A 6,000-nucleotide genomic window follows, 5' to 3' on the forward strand; every position below is an offset into this window, starting at 1 on the left:
GCAAAGGGCAACGGTGATATCACCGTTCAATTCTTTCAACCTGGAAGCACTTTGGTGCTCCTGACACTACAAGCTAAAATAGTAAGAACTGTAGTGTCTTGGTATCAAAGACGATTCAATTTCCATATTTTTCACAGAAATATGAAGGATTGTGCATTAAATGGGGTAATTTGTATGGTAAAAGTTAAATGACTGACATAAAGAACAAAAGTGAGCTTTTGAAAAATAAACCGAAAGGACAGCTTTTTGAAATAAAGGTCATATACCAGATATTTAGGCTGGATTTGGCATTTTAACCCACCTATTGAGTTCTTATTATTGACTGATAGCCTAAGATTACAAAGATGCTTATGGAACCTAACAATATAGCCTTAAACAAAGACCAAGAACAAATTATTAAATACAGTTACTAATAACTATAACATCATAATTTCAGATGGCTACAAAAACAATGCAAATAAGGAGTAAGAAATTCTCAGTTCTAGATCTTTTCTTCATATCTGTGAATTGACATGATACAACTTTACTAATGTATGAAAAAAGCCAATAGGAGCCTACAGTAGTGTTAAACTGCACTTCCAGCCCCAGCTAAGGACCATTTTGAGACAATTACACTGCAAGACTTTTGTTTCCTAAAATTGCCTATGTGCTGACACCAAATGCTTTGGCATTTGACCTTGCAAGCACAAGGCCATGCAATTACACAGAAAATGACAACTGATCAAAAAAAATCCTGTAATAAAAAGGTAACTTTATTATTCATTCACACTGTACAAAAACCCCCATCATTATCATATAGTGACAACCCATTTGTTATGTTGAAAAGTGCACATCAACAAAGATGAGGCTTTGAGAGGTAAACAGGGTTCTTTTTTTTCCTTAAAAAAGGCAGTGATAAGCTTTTATACATCACTGACAGAAGAGTAACAGGAGTCTGCATACTTTGCTGAAGATTTGAGAATCATGAAACTCTTCAGATCCGCTCAACCCTTGGTCAATACAAATGGAGGGAAGTTACAATGAGCATTTAATGGTTGTCAAAGAAATCAAGAGCAATTAACGTCAAAAGCTGGAAGTTCTTTCTAACAAATATCCAGAATTGCCAACCTCAATTCCCAACCAACATGGAGACTAATAGGCTGGGGAAATTTCACCTCAGAGGAAGTTCTCTGCTCCTGCATGTTTAAGGTTGTCAAACAGTTCATCAATAAATAACAGTTTTTCATAATTCTTTAGGGGCAAAGCAAAAAGAGCCCCACATTTATTTACATATGAAATGTGTTTTAATACAATAACTATGGACAAAATGGGTACTGTTCAAGAGTGTCAACACCTTTCCTTCCCTTGATTTTTAAAAAGAGAACATTTACTATGCCAAACTCATGCAAGTATCTTTCTCTCTTATCTGTACATATTTACATACATTACATAAATTACATAGAATGTTTTTGCATTTTAAAAAAGTACAAAATTGGTACAGTGAGGGAAAAAATACTTGATCCCCTGCTGATTTTATACATTTGCCCACTGACAAAGAAATGATCAGTCTATAATTTTAATGGTAGGTTTATTTTAACTGTAAGAGGCAGAATAACAACAAAAAAAAATCCAGAAAAATGCATTTCAAAAGTGATAAATTGGTTTGCATTTTAATAAGTGAAATAAGTATTTGACCCCTTCGCAAAACATGACTTAGTACTTGGTGGCAAAACCCTTGTTGGCAATCACAGAGGTCAGATGTTTCTTGTAGCTGGCCATCAGGTTTGCATACATCTCAGGAGGGATTTTGTCCCACTCCTCTTTGCAGATCCTCTCCAAGTCATTAAGGTTTCGAGGCTGACTTTTGGCAGATCAAACCTTCAGCTCCCTCCACAAATTTTCTATGGGATTAAGGTCTGGAGACCGGCTAGGTCACTCCAGGACCTTAATGTGCTTCTTCTTGAGCCACTCCTTTATTGCCTTGGCCGTGTGTTTTGGGTCATTGCTATACTGGAATACCCATCCATAACCCATTTTCAATGCCCTGGCTGAGGGAAGGTTGTCACTCAAGATTTGATGGTATCTGGCCCCATCCATCGTCCCTTTGATGCAGTGAAGTTGTCCTGTCCCCTTAGCAGAAAAACACCCTGAAAGCATAATGTTTCCATCTCCATGTTTGATGGTGGGGATGATGTTCTTGGGGTCATAGGCAGCATTCCTCCTCCTCCAAACACGGTGAGTTGAGTTGATGCCAAAGAGCTCAATTTTGGTCTCATCTGACCCCAACACTTTTACCCAGTTCTCCTCAGAATCATTCAGGTGTTTATTGGCAAACTTCTGATGGGCTTCTACATGTGCTTTCTTGAGCAAGGGGACCTTGCAGGTGCTGCAGAATTTCAGTCCTTCATGGCGTAGTGTGTTACCAATTGTTTTCTTGGTGACTATGGTCCCAGCTGCCTTAAGATCATTGACAAGATCCTCCCGTGTAGTTCTGGGCTGATTCCTCACCGTTCTTATGATCATTGAAACTCCATGAGGTGAAATCTTGCATGGAGCCCCAGACCGAGGGAGATTGACAGTTATTTTGTGTTTCTTACATTTGCGAATAATTGCACCAACTGTTGTCACCTTTTCACCAAGCTGTTGGGCAATAGTCTTGTAGCCCATTCCAGCCTTGTATAGGTCTACAATCTTGTCCCTGACATCCTTGGACAGCTCTTTGGTCTTGTCCATAGTGGAAAGTTTGGAATCTGATTGCTTCTGTGGACAGGTGTCTTTTATACAGGTAACAAGCTGAGATTAGGAGCACTCCCTTTAAAAGAGAGTGCTTCTAATCTCAGCTCATTACCTATATAAAAGACATCTGGGAGCCAGAAATATTGCCGATTGACAGGAGATCAAATACTTATTTCACTCATTAAAATGCAGATCAATTTATGCAATTTTTTAAAATGTGTTTTTCTGGATTTTTGTTCTTGTTGTTCTGTCTCTCACTGTTAAAATAAACCTATCATTAAAATTATAGACTGATCATTTCTTTGTCGGTGGGCAAACGTACAAAATCAGCAAGGGATCAAATAATTTTTCTCTCACTGTAAAGGGAATACAGATGTGGGGAAAGCAAAAAAAACAAAACAAAATGAAAACCTTTTGTGGGTTTGTAAGGGACAACAAACAGTATCTATTCTGTCCTTTCCGAAATTCTTCTCCAGAATAATGGGTGCAACATAAAATGTTATTTCCTATCCCCTTCTCCTACCCCCACAAAAATAAAGCACCAGAAGAGGGTGGAGATGGTTTGGAAGAATTTAAGAATCAAATGGTTCTAAATTAATACGTTCCTGCCAGAAAAATATAGGTAAACAACTACACAGTGTAGAAGTGATGATCTGCACCCTCAAAACCTTCACAATCCTTTTTAAAAGTCTTCACAGTCTTTCAACAGCTTTGGTGTAAACAGTAATACTGACATGTACATACCCACAAGCACCTTAAATACATTTTCCTTCACAGTTCAGAGACATCTTTCATGTGCTGAACGGGATTTCTCAAAGACTCTCCAGTACTGAAGTGAGGATGGACAGCACCATCTCTCAGCAAAATCCTGTCTGGATATCTGATCTCTGAAAACATCCTGGCCAGACTCACAACCTGTTCTTATGTGTGTTTTTTTAAATCTGCATCCAGTTTTGGTCACACCACAATATCAAAAAGATGTTGAGATTCTGGAAAAAGTGCAGAGGAGAGCGACAAAGATGACTGGTGGGGCTGAAGGCTAAAACACATGAAGAGCAATTGCAGGAAGTGGGTATGTCTAGTGAAAAGAAGAACTAGGGATGACATGATAGCAATATTCTAATATTTGCGGGGCTGTCACAAAGAAGAGGGGGGTCAACTATTTTCCAAAGCACCAGAAGGCAAGACAAGAAGCAATGGATGGAAACTGAACAAAGAGAAAAGCAAGCTAGAACTAGGGAGAAATTTCCCAAAAATAAGAACAAACTGCCTTCAGAAGTTGAGGGTGGAGGCTTTTAAGAAGGAACTGGGCAACCATTTATCTAAAATGGTATAGGATCTCCTGCTTGAGCAGGGGGTTGGACTAGAAGACCTCCCAGGTCTCTTCCAACTCTTGTTATTCTGTAATCTCTGACTGGATCTGATTCAGAACTGATTTCTCGTCCAATTTCTGATTTAGCCTGATTTCTAAAAAGCCTTGCTGTGAAAAATAGAACTTCAGATCATTGCTTCAGCTACCTTCATCTTACACCTGTAGATTATTTGTAGACTCATAACCAACAGAATCACAAACATGCATCCAGAAGAGTGACTGAGAGCTAGTTTGATCTAGTGGTTAAGGCACCAGGCTCAGGAGATTGTGAGTTCTAGTCTCGCATTAGACATAAAAGCCGGGTGGGTGATTTTGGAGCAGTCATTCTATCTTAGCTATGATGTCAACTTTGAGAGACAAGCTGGTCAGTCAATTTCTGTTGCAACCATTGGATGAACACTTGTTTGAAAACAAAAGTAGACTCTGCCCTTGCGGGAAAACATTAGGAAGAAAAAGAATCTATAAGAGTGACCTCAATTGGTCTAAACCAGTGTTTCTCAACCTTGACAATTTTAAGGCATGTGGACTTCAACTCCCAGAATTCCACAGCCAGCAATGCTGGCTGTGGAATTCTGGGAGTTGAAGTCCACATGCCTTAAAATTGTCAAGGTTGAGAAACACTGGTCTAAACACTGTAGTCCACCATATTCTGTACCATATTTAGGAACTGAATTCCTACACGGGAACTGTCTAAAATGCAGATTACACTTTTTTGGGGAAGGATTAGCTTTGCATCCCATGAGATCCGGAGCACAAATTGGTAAAGGAGCTGATATGCTGTAATGATGGAAGAATTGAGAAATCCCAGATTCAAATGTAACCTTGACTCTGAATTCCTGTGTCCTTAGACAAGATGCTGGCTCTGACTCAATGCTTCCCACCTCAGTGGGATAATAGAAATAATAACAATTATCTCTAACAGGAATGCAAGAAATGTCCAGATAACATACACAAAGCATTTGGAATAATCTAAAGCACTTTATAATTCCTAATATTAGCTAGAATTAATCTACATGATGTATATATAATCTGTACATTGGAATGTCTTTTTTTAAAGAATTTATATAATCTTTCCAAATTCAGAGGCCACTAGATGGCTAGAACTATTTATTTATCATTATTTATATAACAGCTTTTACATTTCAAGTGCTTTATAGTTTTTATTTCTCTTTCTATGATGCAACATGATCCCTGCATCACACAATCCTATGACTAACATTTATTTAATGTATATTCTGAAAAATTCATTATTCTAAAATAGCAAAAATTTCATTCATCGGCTTGGCAATCACACGACTTTCAGACTTTAGCAATTCCTTAAATTTGCTCATATTATCATGGGAGAGTCAATTGAGAGACCCAAAGATCTTGGATCCCCTTCTTTGTAATTAGCGCCATGCTGAAAATTTCTTCTGCATTTTTCCCCACTGTTCTCATTAAGCTTGATGAAAAACAAACAAGGATTCTTGTAGTGATCCTGGTCAAAGCAGCTGGGTGAGCTTCAATCCTTTTGCAATTGTTCGTATAAGTGTTTCAACTCACCATGGCCAACTCACTGCGGCCAACTCAACATGGCTCACTCTCCACAGGAAGAGTTACACTAATGTAGAAAAAATAGTGGAACAGGCTCATTAAAGAAAGCATGCCAAAGGAGGGACAAAATGAAATGTGAATGACAAAAATTAAAATATTTTTAAAATTAGTTTAAATGATTACATTGAATAGTTGAATCGTCCCGCAGCAAGTTGGCCATGGTGAATTGACCCATTCATTCCATCTCAGTCTGCCTTACTTCCCACATTTGCCGCAATAAAAGCCAAGGGAAGACATCTGGAGGACATTCCTCCAATGGGAGGTCAGAGACTGGAGAAGAAACTTCTGCCACTTTAATGCAAGCTCGAAAACACCACCAA

The sequence above is a fragment of the Crotalus tigris genome, unplaced genomic scaffold (genome assembly GCF_016545835.1).
Source record: "Crotalus tigris isolate CLP2741 ecotype Arizona unplaced genomic scaffold, ASM1654583v1 scf7180000018975.1359446, whole genome shotgun sequence".
NCBI lineage: Eukaryota > Metazoa > Chordata > Lepidosauria > Squamata > Viperidae > Crotalus > Crotalus tigris.